At 38.7% G+C, this 13366-nt stretch overlaps 1 protein-coding gene across 10 annotated transcripts in view; it reads right to left on the bottom strand.

Moving 5' to 3' along the window:
- The window catches only part of NIPBL (NIPBL cohesin loading factor), a 237367-nt gene extending 227602 nt beyond the window's left edge, over positions 1 to 9765 (bottom strand). For 9 of the 10 annotated variants that reach the window (XM_003407996.4, XM_064271348.1, XM_064271340.1 and 6 more), the window contains exon 1: positions 9424 to 9765. The gene's annotated coding sequence lies outside the window, so the exon portion shown is untranslated. Of the gene's footprint in view, positions 1 to 8657; positions 8787 to 9423 lie in introns of all 10 variants that reach the window. The other variant, XM_064271355.1, reaches the window with a different exon arrangement.
- Between the last annotated feature and the right edge of the window lie 3601 nt (positions 9766 to 13366).

Here is a 13366-nt window from a genome sequence, read left to right as displayed (position 1 = left end):
GCTGAAGAACCACCTTCGGAATACCAATATTTAAGGGGCGGACAGAGGAGGAAGAGCCAGCAAAAGAATCTAGAAATGAGCAGTTAAAGCTATAGGGAAAAATGAGAACGATACCTTCGAACCCAAAGGAGAAAGCTGTTTCAAAAAAGGAGGTGGGGGAGGGACAAATCAAACAATCAGAAAATAGCTCTCTTCCCATTATCTGCCTCAACTTCCAGTAAATACCACCACTTCCCTAAATGTATTGATTAGAAAAGATGCAATGACTGTTCCTCACTATAACATGTGTTGTTTTTACCATAAATTACAAACATTAAAATTACAGCAAAATATAAACTCAATTTTTGGTAAGTTTTTTTTTTTTTTTTTATTGTACCATTTCTCTTTTCCTGTCCCAGGTGCTGTGCTGTACGTTTCAAAAACATGATGCCACCTATTTTGATTTTAATGAAAAAGGAGGCAATGTCTATTTTACCTACTTGATGAAATACCTAACCTGACAGCATTACTAATAAAAATAAATGCCACTTCATGATAATGTTGTCAATTATACCTGATTTTAGGTGGAGAGGGATAAAAATAGGCAAGTAAAACTCTGTCCGAAATTAAGATAGCTGCCAAAATCCAAAGGAAATATCTACCTAAAGATGTTCAAAGTATTATTTTTTGACAATACTACCAAAGTTAAAGAGAACATGAAATTCAGTTTCAAAATTCAATCATCAACAACTACTGACACAGCCAACAATGTGGATGAATCTCAAAGGCCTTAAGTTGCCTGGAGGAATCTCAAAAGCCTTATGCTAAGAGAAAGAGAAAGAAAAAACACGAAAGACTACATATTCCATGATTGCAGTTATATGACATTCTAGAAAAGGCAAAACCATAGGGACAGAAATCAGATCTGGTTGCCAGGGGCTAGGGTAGGGATAGGGGGCTGATTATAAGGGCACAAGGGAGCCTGTCAGGGTGAAAGAAATACGCTGTATCTTGATTGTGGTAGTGTTAGCAAGACTGCATATGCCTGTCAAAACTCATCAAACCGTACATATAAACGGGTGGATTTTACTGCGTAAATTATACCTCAATAAATTTAACTGAAATAAAAAAATTCAGTCATCATATTATTTAAATAGCATTTTTAATATGCGATAATACATTTCTCATTGCACTTAACTTATCTACATCATTATTATACATTGTGCTTAAATTAACAAAGAAAAGTTATGTATAATAAATTTTTTTCAAGCTGAAAACAAAACAAAAAAATCCAGATATCTTCCCTTTTGCAATAAACTCCAGTATCTTACTCCCAATTTTATTGCCCAAGGAACTCAGAACAAAAAGCCCTTCCTATACTTTATAGTTCCTACTAACATTACAAAAAGAACTGTTTTTAATTTCTTTCTTTGATTTATCTTTATATAAAAGTAAGTTATGTTATATATGTTTTGTTAGGAATGTATGTAAAAAAAATGTTCTTACCCAAAAAGCAAAATGCCTCAAGGTTTTACACTCAGTAATTAACACAGGCTGCCAAAAGAATGAACAAATCTGTCTTGGAAGAAGTGCAACCAGAATGCTCTTTAGAAGCAAGGATGGCAAGACTATGTCTCACATACTTTGGACATGCTATCAGAAGGGACCAGTCCCTGGAGGACATCATGCTTGGTAAGGAAGAGAGTCAGCAAAAAAGAGGAAGACCCTCAATGAGATGGATTGAGACAGTGGCAGCAACATTGGGCTCAAGCACAGCAACAACTGGGAGCATGGCGCAGGACCGGGCAGTTCTTTGTTCTGTTGTGCATAGGGTCGCCATGAGTTGGAATCAACTTGATGGCACCTAACAACAACAGTAACTACAGAGAAAAAAACCGTATTTTGAATACCTATGACCAGCTGACAGAGAAAGAAACAAACGTATAAGGAAATGGAAAAAGAAAGAGTAAAAGGGTTGGCAGACTCAAATAAAAGGCCTTATGTCATAAATGTCTTTCAGGATAATCTGAAGGTAGGTTACAGCATAAATACTGGATTCCTAATTCTTTTCTCAAAAGGGGAAAGAATGATAACAACAGTCGCTTTTAGCCCATTACAGTTCAACTTCCAAGTATTAGTTCTCTCAGGCACAGGCAGAACCCTGGAAAAAACATTTTTTATGTGTATTAATTTTTTAAGAATAGTATTAACAAAAAAGTAGCTAAGCGCAGTTTAAATATATGTATAATTTCAACTTGGTCATCACCAAGGAAAAACTAAATTACATATAACATACACTCAGATGATCAATTTCTTTAGCAGAATATTGGCAACCCACAATCCTCTCAGATAAAGACAACTAAAGGCAGGTTTTAGCGTACTGAAAGGGATGCCAAGAAGCAGTGTTGATAAAACTCAGTGATGTACTTCCTTGCCTAGGATTAATTTCAAGGACATTTTTGTTTTGCAAATAAATTAAATATACAATAATAAACACTGGCATTTTTACAGTAAGCTATAGTTTAAATTTTAAGACACATTAGTGTTTTAGGCATTGTTAGTCGTTAAGGTATCTAGAACCAATAACTTTTTAAAAAACAGTCCTCGTATAAAAACAAGTATGTGTTTCACCTGCATAAGACTAAAGAATTGAGAAGCACAAATGACCTAAATATGTTAACATTAACAAAAAGAAATACAGAACTTCAAAATTATGGCATAGCTTCTGAATTTCTCAGTAAAGATAAAAGTACTTAAAATTATTTAAATAATTATGTTAATTTCATGTTTAAACATGCTGAAAAAAATTTTTTCTTTTCTGTCAAATAAGTACAAATATATACAAAAGAAAACTTTACCAGAGTTTGTATATCTATGTTAAATGACATTTTACACACATGTAAAATGGCAAAGTGATTTAACTACCTGAAGTATTATGCTGGAAGCCTAATGTATTCTTGGGATTCTTCTTTGTGCTTTACATTTTTATAAACAGCAACTCAAGAATCACAATTACATCAATTCATGAAAATAAAGTGACTTTGCTAAACTTTCAAAACCTCTCTATTCCATAGATACAGCATGCATATATTTAAAATCACTATCCAATTTAAATGCATACCTGCATACATAGACACTTTGTGTATCATACATGGTGTAAATTATCAAGATTTCTTAAAAAGGCTATAATCAAATAAACTGAACAAAACATTTTAACATTCCTTTTCTCAAATCATCTTCAGAATGTCTTATAAGCCACACAAGAAAACCAGTCTCACTACTTTATAATCAAGCCTAGCACGTTTACCAAAAATTGTATTATAAATCTTAAAGAAGCAAGGTGGAAGAGTGAAAAGAATAAGGTTTTAAAGTTAGACATATTTGGGTTGGTGTCCTATCTCTAACAAGTTTCTTAAACATGCTGAGCCTCAATTTCTCTGTCTGTATGAGAACAGTATCACTAATCTCTTTGGGTATGTGGGAGGTTCAAATCATGATACGCAGTTGATAGTTAAAGCATCAACTATATTGGCTGTGTGACCTTGGGCAAGTCACTTAATCATTTTTTACCTCAGTTTTCTTAAGTATAAAATAAGGATAATTAGGTACAACCAACCTCACACTATATCTTGAGGAACTGAAGAAATCTACGTAAAGCCCCTGGCAGTTTCTGGCGCATGGAAATCACTCAGTAATATTACATACTACAAATGTAAATCACTCAGCATAGTGCCTGGCACATAGTAAGATCTTATTACATCTTATTTCCCCTAAACTACTTTTTATCATTTCTAAAAATCAAATTCACTTTCAAGGATAAATATTTGCCATAACGGATATGAAAAAGACTATCTCAAAAGCTCTAACGGCACTCACGAAAGGGATTCCTGTAACGTTGTATGTAATGGCAGTAGCTAGGAAGTAAGTTCACAACCTCCCAAGGTGATGACTTTGAAAGAATCAACATTCTTTGGCTATATAAATTTTGGAATTAAAAAAGTTATTAGTCATACTGATTTACAGTCATTTCAGAAGTTCAAGTCCATCCAGAGGTGCCTCTCATTTAAGACCTGTCAATTTACTTCCAAAAAATCGGCCACTGATAACCCTATGGCGCACAGTTCTACTTTGACACACAGTTCTACTTTGACACACATGGGGTCGATATGATTCAGGAGCAACTCCATGGCAACTGGTCTAGCCACTGTACTACAATCAGTTACATCCATTTGTATGAATGAAATCATTCTCTAAAGCTGAAATTTCTCCTTCTAAAAATAGATGCTTTGACAATAATTTCAACTCCACACAAAACTTCAAAGTAAAAAAATTCACAGATTGCTTAACTCAAATTTAAAACATAAGACATTAAAAATGTACTGATTTAAAAAATATTACACATATATCATATACAGTCTGAATTCTATTTTAATTCTTTCCCTGAAGTATACAATTTCTTTGACTACATGACTTGTAAATATTGAATCAAGTGAGTAACCAAAGGATAATATTAAGGTTTTACTAAAATTAGAAATGTGCAATCCTGAATCCTTAAGAATAAATGGAAATCAGACCAACCATTTACTAACTATAACCCACCCACTGCCGTCGAGTCGATTCCGACTCATAGCGACCCTATAGGACAGAGTAGAACTACCTGATAGAGTTTCCAAGGAGCGCCTGGTGGATTCAAACTGCCGATCTCTTGGTTAGCAGCCGCAGCACTTAACCACTACACCACCAGGGTTTCCACTAACTATAAAACTGAGGGCAATTTTCTAAACCTTTCCAGCCTCAGTTTCTTCATTGGTAAACTGCAGATAATTGTAAATTGAAGATAATTATTTCTTCTTCAAGGACTTGTTAGAATTCAATGAAACAATATTATGGGGATAACATAATTCCCGGCAAACAATAAGCCCTCAAAATCTTATTTGGCTAGCAATGCTGTTTCAAGAAATAATCTCTCCTAATAATGTCACTTTGGGAATAAAAAGGAATATGCCTTAATATATAATAATCTGACAAAACTCAAGTCCTTAAAATTTACTCCAGATTACACCAAAACAAAATAATTCAGGAGATAAATAATATTTATTTTATTAATCAACCTACTTGGCAAAAAATTCTGAGGACATACTCTTTAAAATTACTATGATGGCCTTAAAAAGACATGATTTTTTAAATATGCTTTTAAATCAACTAGGAACACTAAAATTCCACTCTAATAATTTTTAAAAATATAGAATCAAACATTTCAGGATACATTATATATTGTTTACTACTAATATAGTTAATTCACATTCCTTAGTAGAGATATACGTAAATAAAATCAGTCATTCAAATGCCAAATACATTCAAGGTCAGGATTTCTACTGTAAAAGTACTATTTTTATACCATGAAAACAGAACCAAGAAACAGTTATCGTATCTCTCTAAAAGATGAAGGAAAAGTACCTTGGACTCAGATAATTGGAAAAGTCACAAATGGTATCAGCGTCAGTGCTGAGCAATACCTAGCTGCATGACCCAGAGCTCAGACATTTCTTAAAGCAACATAATCTAATAAAAAACTAATAAGAGTCAGGGAATAATCCCTTACTCTCCCACGGACTCACTACATGAATCTACACAAACCAGGTGGCCCTTGAGTGTCAAGTTTTTTCATCAAAAAATGGAAACCATGCTGGTTACTTCTCTCTCAAGGATATGAGAATATTTACAAATGGACTCGGGTCACCTTGAAAAAAGGACCAATTTTAAAACACAAAAAAATTATTATAAATGACCAACTCTGAAAATAGGAAAAACTTTGCTTAAGTACATTTTTAAAAAGATCTTTAAAGGCTATGTAAGACCATAAATCAACACCAAAGCCAACTTAGTATAATCAGAATATTAAAAGAAGCATCTCCAACTAAACAATTATCAGGCTTCTTATAAAAGTTCCCAGTCAATAATATCACCCTATTTGTTTTATGGCAAATAAATGTGATAAACTAAATTGAAGTTACATTTCTCTAAAAGGAATTTTTATGCACCTTACAACTCTCAATCACTTCATAAAAAAATGAAATCTTGTATTAATTCTTAAAAATTTCAGAATTACTTACAAATTATGCATTTCCTAATAAGCAATTGGGGGGATTAAATAATATAAAATTCAAACCCTTAGCTTTTATTTACTCTTATAATTACAATAATACTCTTGTGTATTAATTTTTACATATTATTTTGAGAAAGTAAAAATACCACAACGGACTATGTCAAAATCTAACAGATGGGTTCAAATGTTTCTGTAACAGTTTGATAATGGATTGGCACCAAAAAGTTAAATACAAAATTAGTTTAAGATGCCTTAAGAAAAAAACATGTTCGAATAAGGCAGTTTAGCTTCAAATAAAGAAAATTTCATATTTGAATTGGTATAGCTATGCCAATATTTTTGAAATTTAATATGATCGTTTTGCAGAAAACCAAACTACGGTTACAATCATAGCAAAAACTTTCACTTTTCATCTCTAAAGAGAATCTCAGACAGTTTTTCTTTAAATACAACCCTTTATCATCTTAAAAGTGGTCAGTATTACAATGATACGTCACTCTCAAGTAACTTTAGCAAACAAATTGTTGAATGGCTTAGAAAAGAAAGCATCTCACATGCTCTTCTCAAAACACGGAAAATAATTATTTAATGTTCAACTTTATATTTTATACTTGACTTTCATTTCATTATTTTAAAACTATTTTCAAGTAATATTACAAATTACTGGTAACTCTACAGACTCAAAAGAAACAATAAACCACTGTTGAAATCTCCTTTAGGCATATTAGGAGATATTGCTGCAAATAATATAACTAGCATTATAACATTACTGGAACATCTATGGCCATCTCTTTTCACTGAATTCTAGGGGGAAAAAAAAGGAAATACAAGATAAGCTACTGATGAATATCTCAACCAATAACACAGGAGAGATAGAGCAGACAATTTATAAACTAAAGGGACACAAAAATCATTCTTTAGCCTCCTTCCAACTAAGTTATCAAAACTGTAAAGTTCAAGTTCAGGTTTTACTTGATTTTTACAAAGCTTTCTCCTTTAAAAATGGCCTATTAATTGGTTTCAACCAAACAAAAAATATTTTCAATCTATATAAAAGAAATGTCTATGCTATCTTAATGAAGGCTATCATACAACCCATATTATTACAAATTTAACATGGAAAATTGAGAAAATATGGTCTGATAAGAACTAATTCACTGTAATTTAATTCCAGTCACAAGAAAAAATTAATCACATAAACCAATATATAACACATTGATTCAAACATCTATGTAAGAAGGCTCCCTTTAACTATAAAACTCTAAAAATAAGTCGCTTCTGTTGATGAACTCTAAGCAAACAGAACTCTTCTTTCCATTACCATTAGAAGAAATACGTTCATCCCTTGATATACATCTCAGTTTTTTATTTAAATACAAGTTGTAAAGACAATCACAGGAGCATATATGGGGCTTTTAAACATTTATAGTTAAGCCCTTACTAAAAAAAAAAAGGGGGTGAAAAAAACCCTCTGCTTTTTTAAGAGGTGAAATGTTCCTTCCTTCTGTAGACCCTCCCCCCCCCCACGCCCCCCACCCGGTGTAGGCCTGAGGCCCTGTAGCAAACAGTGTCTAACAGGAGCAGGCAGCACAAAGACAGGAACGGGAGATTAGTGGGAGGGAGGGAGGCCGGGATTGGGGCTCAGCAGGAGCTTCAGGCTTTTTAAAATTCAAACTGCTCCCTGACCAATACAAATCACGGACACGCTACTGACTACTACACGGATTTATAGCATTAAAAACATGCCTAGTACGTGACAGCTATATTAACTTCACTCTTTTTAACATTTATCTGTACGTCTGCAGGAAATGGGGAATAATTTATTGTAAACAGGACCCTAAACTCAAAAATAACCCTCAGAAAAGTTACTTTTTCAACAGTGGCAATAATAATTTAATAAGGCACACAAATTTTTTGAACCAACGTAACACCCGCTGATAAAACAAGGGACTTTGTTGAGTAGTGTTGCTTCATTTTAACCACTGGAAGTTTTCCTTCAGCGAATGAGACAAAGTATCAAAATAGTTCAACCGAGGTACATTTATTTTTCTATGCAATTTGTATGAATGAGGACTTTTAAATTGGTGTTTCCCCCTTACATCAATCTACATATCCAAAGCCCATATAAACAAACTCTAAACACTTAACTTACTCGTAAACTAGAATTGTTAAGGTAGAGCTGATATTTTTCTCCAGCATTTACAGATACATTTGACCTATTAAAATGACACCTCTCTCATTACACAGTCAAACATCATGGGCACAAACAGCCAATGACAATCCTGGGACCTCAAGAAGATCTGTCCTGACACGAAAGGATGGCACCTTCTACATTTTTTTTTACCTCCCAGAGATTTTAAGCATAACTTAATTTCTATCCTTTCAAAGAGAGTTGGTTTTACCTATATCTCAGCACAATTCTCAGAACATTTAAATTTCTTTTCATGCTTCCGCACGTTTAGGTCGGGAAGTACCTGAGTGTTTTATGTATAGTCCTTTAAAATCGTCCTTATATAACGCATACAAATATAAAGGGACAGGGTAAACCTGTCAAGTACTACTTTATACTTGCCTTTGGATAAAAAGTCCATGTGCAACAGACACTGTCAAACAACAACATAAAAGCTCTTCGGGGGGTGGGTATGCAGTGTCTACCACACCATGGTTTTCTATATTAAATATTCATGTGAGCGATCCAATTCTTTAAAAAAGAAAATGAGTCTGTATTAACTTTCCAACGTCCAAACAAGTTTTACCAAGAGAAAAAATTACCAGCGGATCCGTATCTGAGTATTTACATTTGTCTCACTAACAGAAACTACTTCCTCCCTTCATGGGGTCACAGGGGGAAGAAGGGGGGTTGTTTGTTTCACTGGGACGTTCCCCACTCCCGGGCCGGGAAAGTTGTAAATATGGGGACGATCAGGGCACATTTGCTGTTAGTTGTATTGTTTCCGCCTCCTCACTAGCTACGGCTCCTCTCCCGGGCGAGGCCTGTCACCGACCAGCAGTCGCTCCGCTCAGCCCGGAGCTCTCCTAATCCCCGAGCTCAAGTAGATTCCGCTGGCCCGCGGCCTGCACTCTCCGCCGGGCCTACGCCTCCCCGGCCGCCCAGCAGGAGCCCAGTCCCCGCCGCCCGAGCCGGCGGGGAAAGGGTACAAAACCACCGCCACCCAGGGCGGCTGCCACCAGAGAGGAGCGAACTCTAGAGTCGCCCGTGGAAGAGACCTGGGGCCGCTAAGGAAGCGGCGGGGAGGGGAGCGAGGAGGAGAGACGCTGAGGACCTGGCGGCGCCGCCGCCGCCGCCGCTGCCGCCGAAATAAAGAGGAGGAATTTACCTGGGCGAATCGGCGTCTGAATCCAAGGGGAGGCCGAGGCCGCTGTGGCGAGAGACTATAATCCGGGCCGGGAGGGGGGGTGGCTACGGCTCCTCTTCCGTCTCCTCAGTGCGGGGAACATGTAGAGCCGGGGGGAGACCAGCCGAGAAGACAAATCGCTGCTTCTTCTTCCTCCTCCTCCTCCTTCTCCCACATAGAAACACTCACAAACACCCGACCAGGGGCCCGAGCTACCGGGGGGGCATCGCCGCCGGCCCGGGAACCAATCCTCCTGTCGGCGGGGGCGTCCCTCCCTGCGGCTTGGTGGTGTCGGGTGAGTCGGTACCGACGGAGGGAGGGGGGGGGAGGGCGGGGGGAAGGAGCCCTGTGTGTGTCTCTCTCTCGTTCCGTCTCTCCCTCTCAGAACAAAATGCCGACCGGAAGTGCAGCTGCAGGAATGACTCCCTCCGCCGGCGCCAAACACTAACAACCACCCCCTCTTCCCCACTCCACTTCCGCCACCGCCGCCGCCGCCGCAGCCGCCACTTCGACTCGCGTCCTTCGGCCCTCAGACCGCGTCCCGGGCCGCGCTGCTCCGCGCCGCACAGCACAGCAGACTGGGCCGGGAATGGCAGCGGGGCGGCGGCTCTCGCGTGCGCCCTTCGCCTCCTCAGGGAGCGTGTGGATGTTGCCTTTACTGTCGATCCTGCGGAGGGGAGATTTCTCTGCGGCGCGAGCGGGCCGGCTCTCCCCGGTCTTTATTTTACCGGAGGCCCACAGGAGCGGGGCCCGAGTACGATGGTGGTCGTGTGCGTGGGGGGCGCTCAAGACCGGCTGAGCCCGCAGGCGGCGGTCGCTGAAGGCGGAGGCCGCGCTGGCTTCCCCAGCTCGTTGTCATTCGCTTTAGGGAGTCGGGCTTGGGACGGCCACGTACAGGACGCCAGCAGCTCGGCCGGAGACGATGCATTTTTAAAAATGGTGTCCCTATGCCCAGTGGATGGACGTATCGTGTACCTCTTCTTTTGAGAGGCCGGACTTTATGCCTGTCTGTGCATTATTTCTCCGGAGTAACAACGCAACGCGTGGAGGTGAAGAAGACTTCCAGCTGGATTGAATTGGGATCGCGTTTGTGATGCGTTTATTTCTGGAAATATGCAGTCTTTTCTGTTATTGCTTTTTGTTGGCAGTGGCTTTGGCACTTCTCTAACTGTCGGGACAAAGGCCTGTAGGCGACGCTGTGCGAACCAGGAGCTCGCCCGCGGCAGAGCCGTGTCCCCGGCGCCTCGCGGGTCTGGAGCAGGTCGGTCCGCGCCCCCCTCCAGGTGAGGGCGGAGCCGAGCGCGCGGCGGGAGCCCCGGGCCCCCACGCTGGAAGGCGGGCGACGGGTCGGCCTGGGGCCAGCAGGTTGCAAACATCGTTTTCCTCTTCATGTTTGAAACGGTTGGGCAAGGTTCAAGTATAAAAGGATGTTTTCGTTCATTGTAATTATTATGCAGAGTACCATGCTTGTTGTAGAGGCTCTTACTGTACGTAACACGTGAAATGACTCCTTCGTTCCGCATTTTTCAATTGCTCTATTATTTGTGTAAACTGAAAGGGGGCTCTTCTTCCGGTAAAAATACAGTAGGTAAGCGGATTTTACTCAACGTTATATTTTAGTGAATGTAGTTAAACTATACGTTAATTGTATGTTTTTGTATATATATGAGTGCACTAAAAGTAAATGGGAAAACTTGTCTACAGGTTATTCTTTTTGCCTCAAAAAACACTTGGGGAACTAAGTCGCACCTTGTCACTCTTCTGCTCTAGACCCTGCAATGGCTTCTCATCTCTCTGGGAGTAAAAGCCAAAGCCTTGACCGCTCCCTAAAGTCCCGACGCGCCGTGGGGTGCCTACCGGGGCTCCTCCTGTTCTCCCTCAGCTCACTGCCCTCAGCTGCTCTGGCACCCATGCTAGCACGACCTCTGTCCTTGTTCGTCCTTCTGCCAGGCTTTCTCCCCAAGCATCCATAGGGCTTGCTCCCTCACCTTCAGGATTTTGCTCACATGTCACTTCTGGGGGCATCTGGGACCACTCTTTAAAACTGGAAGTTCTCTATCTTCCTTTCTCATTTTATCCTTCAGACATTCTATATATTTTACTTATTTATCTTATTTGTTATTTGTCCTGCCCTAGTGGAATGGAAGCTCCAGGAGGGCAAGCGGTTTTTTTTCTCCACGGGTGTTATGTCCATGGCCTAGAATAATGCATGACACACAGTGGATGCTTAATAATTGATGAATTAATGATGGTTATAAGGACCTTTAACTCCCCTCTCCCTTTATTACACTTATTTTTGCTACAGAGAAATTTATGAAAGATTGTGATACTTAAAAAAAAAAAATCTAAGGGAAACTGCACGTTTATTAGGGTTCTGGAAAAAAACTTCTTCTAGACATTATTTGAAAGCCCTACACAAAACTAAAAGTCCACAAGCTACTGATGATTGTTTTTGAGTTTCAGTAAATGGGCATGCTAGAGGAAGATGGATTAGGAGGTCACATTATCATATTAATACTGAGCCAATCAGCTTTGCTCTCTTCCTCAATCACAAACACCATTTTTAGTCGTGTGCCTTCCTTCTTGCAAGTAAATGCTGTTTCCACTAAATTAAAATCTGTGAGAATTTGGTTGGCTCAGCCTAAATCCAGCACTACTGAAAAAGTTCACTCAGCAAATATTTATTGGGCACAGAATGTGTGCCAGGCGCAGTGATTCAAAAAGTGTGTGTTTCTGAGGCTGGGAGGCCTTAAATAAAGGACCGCGTATGGCTACTTTGGTTACTACTCAATTATGCTGTCAAGCAAGGCAAATGCTAGTGAGATTTATTTTTACAGTTTCCATCTGAAGAAAAGGTTCAGTGAAAGCTGAGGTCAGCCCTATTCTGGATGTTTTAATTCACCTTTTAGTTTGCTCATTTATGAACCTTATGATAGCACTGGGTATATCAAAAAATTAACTGATAATGATTTTCAAAACTAGGAAACATGAGAATTTTTATTTCCTAATGTTGACTTGAAGGCAATGGGAATGGAATGGCTGGAAACATACGCCTTTTAAATTAAAATAATAGTCCAGTAAAGGAGAAGCTTTGTAATAAGGCTTTGAGTACGACATTATTACAAAGTTTCTTATTTCACTTGTGGAGTACTTGGACAAGAAAAGACAGTCCTGATAGGTATTTTATAACCACTAAAAAAAAATTTTTTTTAATGCAATTAACCCTAGAAGTGTAGTGGTTAAGAGCTACGGCTGCTAACAAAAAGGTCAGCAGTTCAAATCCACCAGGTGCTCCTTGGAAACTATGGGGCAGCACTACTCTGTCCTATAGGTTTGCTGTAAGTCGGAATTGACTAGAAGGCAATGGGTTTTTTGTTTAATGCAATTAATTAGACGTTGTCTAGTAAATTCAATAGTCTGCTCATTATTTCACCCTTAATCTTAAGAAGTTTTAAGTATATACAGATGGCTCAGGTGTTTTTCACTCAGTTTCAAAATAACAGTGTTTTCAATTTATTTAAATGTTGCTGGTAAACTAGTAATATTGCAAGTCCAGGTGACTTTAGCTGATGTAATTTATACAGGGCTGACTGGTGGAAAGTCTTGGCCTGATTGTAAATCAAATTTAAAAGTTTAGATATTTTATTTTTCAGTTTCTTTCCTCACTTAAATACTTATTGAGGATTTACTTTGCGTTAAGCTTTATGCTAGGCGCCTCATATACAGTAGTGAATGAAACAGATAAGGCCTGTGCTTTTGAAGGTTTTAACCTGTATATGGTTTATACCAATTTTTTCCAGATCATAGGATTAAAGAAGTTTTGATATATATCAGAAATTCTTTCTCCGTTAAACCGTGTTCTGCTTGCCTAAATATAAGCATCCAAATTGAAATCTTATAATCTATTACGCTAATAGTATTTTCT

The sequence above is a fragment of the Loxodonta africana genome, chromosome 2 (assembly GCF_030014295.1).
Source record: "Loxodonta africana isolate mLoxAfr1 chromosome 2, mLoxAfr1.hap2, whole genome shotgun sequence".
Classification (NCBI taxonomy): Eukaryota; Metazoa; Chordata; class Mammalia; order Proboscidea; family Elephantidae; genus Loxodonta; species Loxodonta africana.
Note: the sequence above shows the minus strand (reverse complement) of the source record. Positions and strands in the feature narration are given on the sequence as shown.